Genomic DNA, 14,064 nt, shown 5'->3' on the forward strand with positions numbered 1-14,064 from the left:
CATTGTGGACATGTGTTTTTATTTATTTATTTATGTTCTGACAGACATTTCATTGGGTGCTCTGTCATCACACCAACTACTTCTGTTTGCTTGCTGCCTGACCACAACCTACCAATTTTGTTTCCATCTGCCCAAAGGGAAAGGATGCCTCCTAGATTAGGGGTGGGGGACTTTTTTTTACAACTGAGGGCCACATTTCCTCATGGGCAACCTCAAGGGGGCCAAATGCCATTGGTGGGTGGGAACAGTGGTCTAGAGTGGGGGCTGGGGGGGGCATGGCCCCAGGCACAAAATTCTGAGGGGGCACAACCAGTCGCCCACACACAGGTGCCGGCTTCCATGGGGATCCTTGCCCGGCCATGACAAAGCCAGCTGAGCAGCTCAGGCTCACAGTGAGCAGGCATGGATGGAGGGACGACCTCTGTGCAGGCAGGCAAGTGGCACAGCATGCCCCCATTTGACTTGAGTGGGCACTCCGATGGCATTGGTGGCTTGCTCGCCCTGGGCACCAGCAACCCACGCTACGCCACTAGGTGGGAAGAGGCAAAAGTGGGTAGCACAGCCAGTGTGGGCCCTTACCTTAGTACTGTGTGTTCAGAGGCATCTTTGCCATAGGGCCTAGTGGCACGTGGCGCCAGGGCACCAGCCTGTGCGGGTCGCACCCAGCCACTAAGCCCTATGCTGGTCCCGCCGCTGCGCTGTGCCTCCTTCTCCTTTTCCCCGCGCTGTGTGCGCGCTGGTGGCGAAGCCTCTCCGGAGGCCGCGCTCTCCCCTTCTCAGCCCTGCGGCTCTACGCACAGTGATGGCTCAGCTGAGGTGGAGCATTGAGGCCTCCCAGAGAGGGGGAGGTGGCGAGCACAGCGGGCCTGTTGTGGGATGTGGCGACGGTGGAGGACGATGCACTGCGGTCAGGGCCTGGCGGGAATGTACACCGCGCTCCCCAGGAGGCTTCAGTGATGCTCTTCCCCGGCCAAGGCAGCCGCTGAGGAAAGTGCGGGCGAGGCGGCAGGCGTGCGTGTGGGAGGGTGGGGTGGGGACTCCTGGGGGTGGGGTGCCCTAGGGATCCCTGCACCAGGGCGCGAGACAAGCTTAAGACTCTACTGTGTGTGTTGTACAGTGTGCTGTATTTCAGCTGTGCAAAAACCAGAATTTTTACTTATACACATATCCCCACCCCACCACCCCATCTGTTCATCCTCCATCCCAGCAAACAGGGGTATTGTGACAATTCAAGGCCACTTTCTAACCAGAGCCATCAGGGAAAACATGAAGCAATGCCACTGAAGATAGAGTCTGTGACCTTGCATGGCCTGAGAAGAGTCCCAAGAGTCAGACAAAAGGGTCGTTGGACAGAGTAGGACTTACTTCTGAGTATACATGCATAGGGTTGGGCTGGATTTATGTGGAAAGATGACTAAAGAAAACAGAATGGACTCAAATGTGCCTCCTGGTTCTAAACATATTAAGGGGACAATGAAACAAATGGTGGCTTCATTAGTAGCATAGTGTGCAGGTTAAAATGTCATTGGTGTTTAGATCACACCTGTCTTCTAATTGCAAAGCTCTCACTCTTTTGCTTTGTCTAATGCAAAGGGAAAGGAGAATTTCCAAATATTTATGAAAGAGGAGTTTGTTTACATCATGGTACAATTTGGCATTGTGGTTCCAATGTCAACAGTCTGCTGCTGAAACTTCCAGTAATTTTTATCCTAGGCACTCAGATGTTGTCACATGGCAGGGTTTTGAGCTGGCGTATGAAACTTGATGAAATGGATTGAGTCGGTGATCTTCTCTTAGTTTATCTCCACAGTTGCCTTCAAAAACCAGAACTTGTGACCAGTACCAAAGACAAGCCATGTAGCTCCTTGGAGGCCGTAGGCTCTGGGGGGGAGGAGGAAGTTCTAGCAGGACTTTTTTTTTTTACCCACTTTCTTTTGCTTGATTGTCTGCCACAAACTTTTCCAGTTACTTCAGAGCTCTATTCTGCTTCAGACAGAGCCTCAGATTGGGATGGAGGTCCATTAAAAAGCAACTGTAACAAAAGGAACTATTGTGAAAATAATAAATTGGGTGGGGGTGGGGGCAATTTTATTCCTACATCAGAGCACAAAATTACCAAAGTCTGCCCCTGAGTGTTGCTGTTTCCCTATATTGTTCTGTCTCTATGCATATGCAGACAGCATGGAGAATGTTCTCCTAAATAAGCTTGTGTGTATGCAAATGTGCAGGGTCTACATATGTGAAACTGCACAAATGATTTCCCAACACCACCCTTGTGATTCTTAACACTACAATGTTTTTGACTCTAACTCTGGCATTGTCTAAGTGGCTGACTTAATAGTGAAAAAATGTCCTCTGTACTCTGCAAAAAGTCATGGTCAATCTCATTCTAGCTTACGCATTTTGTTTGAAACTCTGTTTATACATGATAAAATATCTTAATGTACACAAGGCCATTAAGTGTTAGATGTTTGAGTACTTCTTGGCGTATCAGTTACGGTTTATACCAAATCATTAATTTTCCTAATATATCCTTGAGGTCTCTTTTTATGCAGTTCATCCCCTCCCCACCCCAAATTTGCATCAGCATGCCAGCCTTGAAACATCTTGATAATTACAATAATGAATCATAGATTTGTGGTGTGTTTTTTGTTTGCCTTTTTACAAGTGTTGGAATTTAAAATAAAAGAGCCAAATGAAATGGAATGTGCTTTTAAAGTAACTATTGCATTTCTAATTACATACATTATATTCTGCTTATAAGATCTACAGTTGTGGTCACAATCCTATTCACACTTACATGGGAGTCAGCCCTGTTTCGGCCCAGGAAGCCTAACATTTTAGAAAGCTCTACAGCAAACAAATAACAAAAATTAGAAACTAAAACTAATAATTTCCAATATGTCTAATTCTAATTTATACTGGAGATTTCCAGTTAGTCAGGTGAATTTGTTCCTTGGTTGTTTGTCTTCTGATTGTATGTCTGTTTCACCCTGTGGAGGAGTGTTTATAAGATCATAGAGATATTCTCCACAATGAATTTACCCTCATTTCAAATTGCTGTTTCTGGGGCTATTTTCTTAAATAATGAACCATTTCAGTTATTATTTTAGGGCCTTTCCAGATTATTGCTTTTGAATGCAAGAATGACACATTGTCGTCTCTTTGTTGAGTCCAACTACATAATATTCCTTCAGAGTTATAGTTCTGTTACAGAGGCATCTTGTTTCTATAGTTCTGGGTGTGTTGTATTTTCCCCCCCTGGAAAAATATTGATGTGCCTTTTGTGCATCCTTGGCCATTGCAGTGCAGAATATGATTGCACCCGCACAAGTATCAGGGACAGTGATTTAATATGTGAACAGATATGAGTGACACAGTCCTTTCCCCTGCCTATGTCTGCACCATTTGGCTAACAATGCATTTAGAGGCCAAGTCTTCCTCCAGAAAACCATCGCAGGGCAGGAATGCTCACTTAGCCATTAAAAAAATAAAAAAATAAAATGGTTGCACTCCAGACATGCATGCAAATGTTTTGCAGTGTCCACACATCATTTGTATTAAAATGCCACCTTCTCTCTCTCTCTCTCTCTCTCTCTCTGTGTGTGTGTGTGTGTGTGTGTGTGTGTGTGTGTATGTGTGTGTCCCCACAATTTAATTTGGATTTCCCCCAGAAAGGTTTAAAAATCCTGTTGCCAATGACCTGTTTGTGATATATGAACACCCTGCTTACCATTTTAAGCCCCTGCCTGGAAGTGGCCCCAGTCGGACTACTTGTGACAGACTTAGCAGAAACAGATCGGAAGACTGCATCCAAATAAGATTAATAAAAGCCAAAATCTTAGGCTATGAGTTTGACTTCAGCCTGATGTATGCTGACTTGGGAGTAAGCTTTGCTGAGCTTCTAGCCATTCTGCCTTTGTGCTTCGGGGGGAAACAAACCCATATTGTCAACGGGCAGTTTTAGGAGTGCTAGCAAGGTAAGCATTTGCCTTTCATACTTTTTTAATGATCTAGTAAAAATGCAAAATGTTTCCTAATTTAAAGAAATGAAAGGGCTGGATAGACCAATAAATATTTATAGACTGTTACCAAGAATGCACTTAACAAGTCTTATCTCTGGTGGATAAGATATATGAATAGCACACATAATAGCTCTCTTTGGGCATTCAGAGGCAAAGTGTGAAGGGGGCAGCAAGGTCATGTGCACAAGCCCTGCTCCCTGATGTGCCTGTCCTGTAAGCTAAGAGGCTTTTGCACATTGACTGGGAAGACCTGAAGAGAATTTCTACCCATGTTTAGCTGAAGAGGATTAGAAATCTCTGCATAGTCAGGAACCCTGCATTATAGGCTTCCCAGTCACATGGAGACTTCTAAACACTTTCATCCTTATGTGCTTGGACACCTCCTTTGGACTTCCTTGCTCAACATATGTGCCCATGTGCCCCACACACTTGCCCACATGTTGCTTGAATGTCCAAGCAGTGCTATTTAGTCCTAGGGTCCTTCCAGGGAGCTCCTAGGCCCTGAGCTGTGAGCCTCAGTCACCCGAGGCCTGGCAGAAGCAGCAGCAGCTGAACTGGGAACTTGTTCATGGAAGTGGGCAGGATGGTGCCAGGCACATAAGAGTACTGGGAGGATGTGACACAGATGTTTGAATGCCAACTCTTATTCCTGGACCCCAGAAAGACAGAAAGGGCATGAAAGGCAAGTTGTATGGTGTATGAGCTCACCCATGGCATCTCCCTCAGTCAAATCTATGAGGAACTGCAAGCATTATGGAAGGCAGGATTAAAAACTCTGCTGACAGATGGGTATGAAAGCAATACAAATGAATTCAATAAAGACAAATGTCAAACATTCCAAACCGATGTATCAACATTATTTACAAGACGGGGGATGGGAGGACGGGATAGTACTGCTCTACTCAGAACTGACAAGCCTGGACCCAGAGTCTTGTCAGGGTACCACACTTAGAAGAGGCATTCAGTGGTTCATAATATCCCGAGGATGTGATTTTGGTGGGGTTTTTGTAACAGCATTTATGTACCACCTAATTGCAAAAGAAACCTTGAAGTGGTTGACCAAAAGAGTAAAGCGATAAAATTATCCGTAAGAACTGTTATTAAAACATTCAAAAACAATTCAAATGAGCAATGAGCTAAAGCCAGACCAGCTTTTACATGTCTGAATAGGCCTGCCTAAAGAAAATGTTTTGAGAAACTGCTGGATAAAGTACAGTGATGCCATCTGCCTGATATCAAAAGGCATACCTGTGTGCTGCCACACTTTGGAACTCCCTGCCGTTTGATATCAGGCAGAAGCCTTCACCGTACCATAGAGTTTATTTAGAGAAATCTCACCACATTCTTAGCCTCATGAATCTGGCATCTGATTGGCTGCTTTAGGGAGCAGTATTATGTATCCGCAGTGCCTTAGTATGGAAAGTAATTGAAAGTCTGCATATGAAAAATATTAAGCTGATTAGTGTATAAGAGGATGTTATAGATAGCTGGATGGATAGATGGATATGCATGATAAACAAGTGATGAGTCATAACTTTTTCATTAAAGAAAGGTAGGGTTCATTAATTGTATGTTGTGTATTCGCTCACTGGAAGAGAATTATGCATAGCAAATAAAGCACTTGTTTGATACAGTTTCTACAGGCCCCTTGTCCTTCTCCCTTTTTAAGTGCAAAGTAAAATCTTCTTCTTTTTTAATTCAGAGAAAGGCTGGAAGTGATTGGATGAATTCCCATATCTCTGCGTTAATCCATAACCCATTAATTAAAAATGAAATTAATTAAGGATTACAGCCCCAGAGAACATTTCCAAATGATAGTGTGCTGCTAGCTTGCTTGAGACAAGTTAGCTGAACAGATGGAATTGTCACAGTTTCCAGGGTGTACACATTTTTCAGGAATTCCTTGTGGTGACTGTTATGTAATACATAATAACAAGTGGTGAGAAAAATGCTGGAAGAGAATTCTAAGAATTGACCGGGGAGGGGACCCAACCCCTGCCCCACTCCACCCCATAACAAAACCAAAAAGTTTTGTGGCAATATTCAGTCAATAGTAGTAGCATAAATGATCACTTATGCATCAAACTAAACAAGTTGTGCAAGTTCTGTGATTAGAATTCCTAATGTATTTTCCTGCTACACAAAAAGCCAGGTGCCCGGAGCCAGATGAAGACAGCATTATGAATGGACCGGGTGCATTGTATCCCCACTGATATTGTGCCCCATCTCCTATTTGTCCCTATTGGTGAAACTGATGGGGGTACATGGCTTGTGCTCACAGGTTTTAACAACTATTAGCTTCAGGTGGCAGTTTTTAGTGGTGAAAACAGCATGGAGGAAATGTTTAAACTCGCAGCACTCCTGATCAGAATCATTTCCCTTCTGTAAAAGAAAATTACGTTGGGAGTTCCAAGGACAGAATGCTAACACCATGATGCACAAGTATGGTATCAACTGATATAAAGTGAATCAGAAGTATTTTAATTCATTAATAAATTCTGAGGAACAAGCCAGTGCAGTGCACCCTGGACTATGGTGTTGGCTTGGATGTGGGTCATCCAAATAACAATTATCATCACCATTATTATCACTGGCATCATCATGAAATCTTTCAGTCATTTACAGATCTTTTGGGTAGTAATGGAGTCTTAAGATCAGTGAAACGTTGGCACTGTTGTGAGTCCTGCAATATTGATTTCATCTTCCTCTACGCTACATTAGTTTTTATGTTTCTCTTTTTTTGCTGTCATGTCCCTTTTTTAAGCTTTAATTGTAAGCTTCCCGGAGAAACTTGGTTATTGGGCAGCATAGAAATGTCACAAATAAATATAATAGATAATAAATATTTCATTTTCATGCACCCATCACCATCAGTGTGCATGGTGCTTTGCAAAGTAAAAGAGCGAGGTCGGGTCCCTGTCCCAAGGAGCCTGCAAATCCAAATCCAAAATGTTCCACATTTAGCAATAGTCAAAGTAGTGGTCTTCACAAAATTACTCATTCTCTCATCCTAACCTTCCCACCTCACAAGGTTGTTGTGAAAATATGCCACAGTTCCGAACCCCATGGAAATAGGGTAGGACACAAAGGAAAGAAGCTTTTAATTAGTTCACGTTAAAGATAATGGAATAAATAAATGAGCCGCAAAGCAATTAATTTTTCTTTTCTTTCTTTTTTACTTTCAGGTGCTATAGAAGTCTTCCACAAGGCATTTCTATCATGTCTACTCAAAGGTAATTCCCACTATGTTTAATGGTAGCAAACCTGTATTAGGATTGCAACAGGGCTACCTCTCTGAAATTTATCATCAGCGTAGTGTAAACATGGACTTTGTCATCAGCCAACCCATAACAAATAGTAAGCTGCAAAGTTTACGCTGAAATCTACACAGAAGTAATGGTGAAGCTTGTAAGGGGACTTGGCTTCTCCATCAGTAGCAGTATGTCTAGTGTTTTGCACGCCATCTGGTAAGAAGAGCATGCAAATTGACTGGAGGGACATGGCCATCTGCTTTTGTCAATAAAGAAGCCACATGGATTGCTTGAGGATTGATGCAAGCCATTTGCAGTCCAGTGGATAAGAGGAAGAGGAGTCTTCCTTTCAGCATGAGGAAAATATTTTGAGTTTGTAACTATTGCATCGGGGGGGGGGGGGAGAGATGGGAAATTAAAAAAACACTATTTGGATTTATGCTTACAGGCAGGTGACAGTATTTCCTGCTACAGCCACTGTTACTTCTTTGATGTTCCATGACCTTCTGTTGGACCATCTCCCACAGGTGATGCAAGAGCCTATTGGGTCTTGCTCTAGATGGCTAGCAAAGACATCTGATGTCCAGATCTGAATGAGAATTTGAGCTTTAGAAGGATTTACACTTTGTAAACACTGCCTTAATGCGACCACTTTCTCTGCTAATTGCTGGGAAACCTCTTCCACGGCATCAACAGTAGATCTGAAGAAATGAACATGGTATCTTTTTTTTGTCATTGCGTCTGAGCACTAAACAATTGATCATAGTTATGCCCATACATTAAAGAGTCCTCCATGTGTCCCTTATATTGTGCATTCATGATTATTTGTGCTGATGATAGTTAACACACTATCCTGCTTTCAATACTGTTTGCACATGCAAAGGGGTTTTGGGGTCGACATCCAGCTTCATTTCCAATCAGTGCATGTCATATAACTTCCCGTTGAAAACCTAACTGTTTCCACCAAAATGTTCTAGTTTATTTTCTGTCCTGCTTTTATTGCACTACAACACAACAATATCCCTCCAGATAGCAATAAGACAATGATATTGGGGAAACACCACAAATCAAAATGATGAGTTGATGGTCTGAGATAAATCCACCACTAATGTACTAGTATTTCATCAATGGCATGTTAAAGAAGACCTCTAGGGGGTGGGACCAATCTGGATGGGTCCTAAATGGAGTAAGGTCATGTGCTATTTAACACTTGAATTGACTGCTGCCAGGAATATCAACAGTGCTGCATCAAAAACAAACCCTTATGATGTTCAACGTGATGCTATTTTGCTTGTTCTGGAGAAAAAGGTAGAGCATGCTAAGGTAGGTTCTTCTGTTTGATAAAACAAATTTAACAGATGACCAGCTAACAGGCCCCCACTTCCTACCTTACTATTGAAGTTTTCTTGGTTTACAAAGATATGTGCAATGTCTTTCATAACATTTTTACAAATCAGTTTCACTTGTTGAGACATTGGGAAGAAAAGGGGAAAAGAGATAGGTGGGGGTGGGGTGGGTGACAATGTTTCTATTTTGCTTAATATATGGGGAGGGGGGGTTCCAGCATCGCTTGTGTAGGTTCTCTGCTGTTCACTTGTGTTCCTTTGGTGGAACACCTACCTTACATGGTGCGACGATACCAGGACTTTGCCACCAATTAATATGCGACAAACCCCGTCCCGGCGTTGTCACTAAACTTTCGGGGATCCTTCTTAATATGTGACGAAATGTCCTCCCTCTCTATTACTAAAAATGTGACACAGGAATCCAGGGGTGAAACCACCACCCCCCACTTCTCCTGCCGCCTTAAAGCAAACCCCTGTTACTTGGGTTTCTTAGTAAAGAGAGTCTTCCAGCTTACGTGGCCTGGTATCATGAGAAACTCTAGGCTGTTTGACGGAATAACCTCCTGCCTACAGTAAAGGGTCTCACTCAGTTTGATTCCCCACTGCAAAAGTTTGCCCTTTCCACTCTGACAACTTTGTAGCACCCCAGGTTATCCTCCTAAGCCTCCTCAGTGTAATTCTAAGACACAAACCGTTGCCTCTATTCCCGAGGTAAGTTTTGTCCTCTATTGAGCCACCACTTCTGTGAGTTCAGATACCCAGCTGGAATAACTAAGCACATTCACTAACATTTAAGAAAGCTTTATTTAGACTAGATGACTTTTAAATGCGTAATGGTTTCATGTGTACATGCTCTTAGATCATCTTCTTAGTTGCAATTAACAATGGCTAGATAATATAATTGAATTAAACTCCTCAGAACACTTTAAGATCTCCTACGCCTACCCACACTCTCCCTCGCTCCCACAACCCTCTCAACCAAATTAACTGCCTCCCATTCCTTTTAAACTCCTGGCAGTCCCGCCCCTCAGGAATGGAATGCGTCATTTATCCAGGAGGTTGGGGTTTAACTCCTGCACCCTGGAGTTCTTTTGCCCACCAGGCCAATCCGTCACACATGGATAGTGAAGCCCTTTGTGATGTACATACCTTTCCCCCCCCCACTAACACAGGTGTTAATACCTATACAGGAATAGCATCAGGTACAATGACTGCCATGTAGCTCCCTGAGAAGGGCATCTGCTTGTGGCATCAGCCGGTCTAGGCTGGATCCCTGTTACACACCATAGGTCTTGTTGTTGATCTCTCATCTTCCTCTGAAGGATATGCAAACAATGTAGACCTCACTTAGCAAACAATGTTAGCCTTCCCTCATAAAAGCTTGGTAAATATTAGTAAAGGGCTGAACCCAGCCTTAAACAGCTATAGTAGATAACGAAGCTCTGAATTGTGTGGCACAATGCTGGGAGAGGGAGAGAAATAGCATAACAAAAGGAGAACAACATTTGATGGATTGTCCAGAAGTCATAATCCAGAACAGGAGTGAGTAAATACAAGGTGGTCCTGTAAATTTGCTTTTCTTACCCAAATGACTGCCCTGCTGTTCAGTATCGTGGGGCGGGAGGAGCACATCTGACACAAAACAACACCTAAATTGTTTTTCACCAGAAAAGCTGAAGGGTCTGTGGAAAAACAATGACACCCCGCCTTTTCTTGTGCGTATGCTACATTGCTTTTGGCACAAGGAAGAGGACAACAGAAAGAATGGCTCCAGGGAAGGCTGATACACAGGGAACATCATTTGTTAATGTAACTTGTGATCACTTGTTTTAAATTGTTGCTACTTTCTTTTTCAATAGGAAGGCTTTCAGCGCATACCAAAGAATTGCCTTTTCAGTATGTTCTCAGATAACTGTTGAGGTCAGAAGTTTTCATTAACTTTTGTGAAATTATCCTGGGGACACAGTTACAAAAGCAGCACACCTCAGGTGGGGACGGGGACACGCCATATTTTGTCCATCTTTGGTCCCCACCCTGCACTCAACCCTTACCTGTGGCTTCTAGAAGCTGTCAGCATGCAACAGCGGCCACACCTCAGGAAACTGCTTCAACTGGCTGGCTAAACTAGGTGAGGGTAGCCAATGAGTCTCAAACTCTCAGTGAATTAGGAAGGTAGTCCATCTCGAGAAGAAAGAAAACTCTGATCCTAAACCTCTGTCGCCTTGCAGGATATCTTCAGCAGAAGAAAAGGCTAAGGAGTAAACCCAACACTGATCCAGTGAAGTCCCAAATACGGTTGGATGGCATCTTGTATGCCTCTTTCTGGCAACTCCTGCAGCCAAGCTGGTGCCAAACATATTGCTCTGCTTTCCTTTGAACCACATCTGTGAGGTCGAGAGGGGGGTCTTGTCATCTGGGCAGCCCAGGACCTCCAGGCACACTGCCCAGACTTGTGCCCCAGGGAGGTCATTTCAGTGCTGCTAATGCAGTGGTTTGTCTTCATCATTGGAGGTGGATTCCATTGTATCTCGAGACAGACAGATGCCAACAACCAACACATACTACACAGTGGCTATAGTTGCTTTGATCCAAATATTTTTCCTTTGCCTGCTTAAAAAATGCTGTTAACTTTTTGGATTTTTTTTTAAAACGTCCACTTGCAGTTTTACGTGAAAAAGGAATATTCTAAACGCAAGACACTTACAGCACCATCCTGGGTATGCTTGCTTGGAAACATGGTGTTCAAAGTGGAGGTGGGCTTACTCCCACATAAGTATGCACAGGATTGCAACATTAATGAGAACCTTTGCAAGCATATTAGCCTGTGTGTCAGCCTGGAAGTGGCTGCATTGGATCAGTGCCTGAGAGATCAGTATCAGCAAAGCTGCCGTAGGCCAGAAAGCACCTTTTGTTCTCAGGGCAAAGAATAGGCATGTTTTAGTTCCTTCACTAGAGCAAAATTTTGTATGCATAGCTCATATCCTACCTTTTTCCTCCTAGGGGTCATAGAAGTTAATTCTTAAGACTATGGAAAACTATTTTATATGAATGGTGCAATCCTATGCATTGCTTGCTTAGAAAAGAGGTGGGGAATTTTAGGCCTGGGAACCAAATGCAGTCCTCCAAGCCTTGACCACACCCATCACTAGCTCTGCTTCACACTCAGAGGGGTTTTTGCTTGGCTGGAATGTGTCTTTGAATTCCGATAGTGGATTGAGAAATTGTGTGTGGGTGTGTGGGTGGAAACTAGCCTACTTTACAAAGGTTGACCTTGCTTGTTCCACCCACCTCTGCCATGTGGCCCTCAGAACGTTGCCCACAAGGGAATGTGAAGAAGGTTCTCCTCTCCTGACTTAAGTGCCATGGCGCTCAGTGGAGCTTACTTCTAGGTTTGAGTGCAGCCTCTATAATGTAGCCTTTGAGGCCTTTCTATCAGGCCCTTCAGACTCTCTCCAGCCCAGGCTTCCTTGGCATTCAACTTCCCCTGGCTCTGCTCTACACTCTCCCTGAACTGTACTTGGACAGTGGCCTTGAACTGTGGCAAAACCTTTTGCCTGCCTAAGAGGATGGAAAGAGAAATATAGATGTGCGTGGAAACCTGGAATGTAGCCTCCTGCAATGCTACTCAAAGCAGTGAGCCACAGGACAGGACCATGCCAGTTTGTGAGCCTTCCATCTCCAGCGACTTGACCACATTTCAGGTTGGGTGGGATGCTTCAGGGTTCAAATGTGGCTCTGGTCCCTGGCACATCGGTGAGGGGGGAGTTTTCTGTACACCACATCAGATAGTTTGAGAAGCATTGGGGGTGGATACCATTCAAAAAGCAAGGGTCACATCTATTGCTCTGCCCACTTTTACCTCCAGCTCCACTCACCCTGTTTGTATTATTGTGGTTTTATAGGGCAAAACATGTGGCTGAAGATGCTAGTGTGTCCATCTGTTTGGTAGACAAGATGGTGGGTAGTTAGCAGAAAACCTTTTGATCTTGGGGTGGACTTGCAGGGTCTGTACCTGGTGTTGGGCCAGAGAGAGAGAGACTGTGGATGCTGCTTGCTTGAATAAGCCAGGAGGGTTTGGAGTCCAGAGAGCAAGTTGTATAGCCACAAGCACCTTGTTAAATAAAGTAAATAAAAATAGCAGATAGCATCATCTGTAAATTACCTAGGGTGATCATGTACAGCTTTGCTCATTCTCCCAGAGGCCACACCATACATTTAAAGCACATTTATAGCACTTTAAGTCTCACAGTTTCCCCCAGAGATTCCTTGGGAAGTATAGTTTATCACCTCCAGACTATGACTCCCTCCATCCTTAAACTACAGTTCCCAGGATTCATGTATGGTGTGAATCGGGGTGTAGCAGCACTAAGAACCTTATTACCCAAGACGCCAAGTCAGATGTAGAGTTTTTCTGACAATTTCTGACAATTACAAAATTCAGCTGCAGAAACTTCAATCTACAGGTGTTTTGTCCAGATTATGGCTTCTAACTCTTTCATCCTTCAGCAGGTTTCCACTAAAATCCCATTCCATTTATGTATTTTTATTTTTATTTTGTCCTTTTCCTCATGTCTGGGAACAACTATGGGAAAGTTTTAGTGGAAAACCCTTCAAAGTGTAGGTTTACAAAGGAAGCTCTTCTCTGCTTCTCTTCAGCACCAGATCACAGCCTCTTTTTGCTAGACTTTTCCAAAAGAAAAAGGGAAATATCAGGAGGAAGATTACTCGGAACTCAGTGTTATGTTAAGTTTGACTCTTATCCTGGTATCAGTTTAGGTCAGGGTCAGTCTCCTTCAAGGGACAGATGGTGAAACTGTACAAGGCAAAACCAGTCCTGGTCCCAGGAATCACAGACATTTTAGAAGCACACCAGGCTACTCATGCCAAGATTCTGCTTCCAGCCACCAGGACACCCAGGTATTTCAAATCTAGGCCCAAATCTGGCTCTCTTGCATTAGGGTCCCACTAAATCTTGGACTATCCTTGTTGCTGGCTATTCAAAGTGAGTTGTTATGTAAGGGAGAGGGGGAAGAGACCAAATTTTACAGGAGGAAACCTTTGGGTTTTGTTTGTTTTTGGCCTGCTCAGTCTCCCTAGGTTGTGGTGTCTTCTGCAGCTTACCTTATAAACGAAGTTTCCTCACTGGTGCTAAATGAGTCGGCAGGTGCTCAGTGCTAATTCCTTTCCAAGCCTCATATTGAAGAGGTGATACCAAAATACCCTGGAACATGTTTTTCTTTGGAAGAAGCTCAATCAACTAGCAACATAAGTAAGAAACTGCCGGTACATCTCACTAAGTATCAAGGTTTGGCGAGTGGCATTTATCCATTCTGCAAAACCTTAAGATGTGGCCCCTGAAGGTGTTTTGTTTTATTAGTTATTTACTGTTTGATCTCAGCCATTCATGCCATGATCAGAGCCCCCTGTCTGCCAAATAAAGAT

This window comes from Zootoca vivipara, chromosome 3 (assembly GCF_963506605.1).
Source record: "Zootoca vivipara chromosome 3, rZooViv1.1, whole genome shotgun sequence".
Taxonomy (NCBI): domain Eukaryota; kingdom Metazoa; phylum Chordata; class Lepidosauria; order Squamata; family Lacertidae; genus Zootoca; species Zootoca vivipara.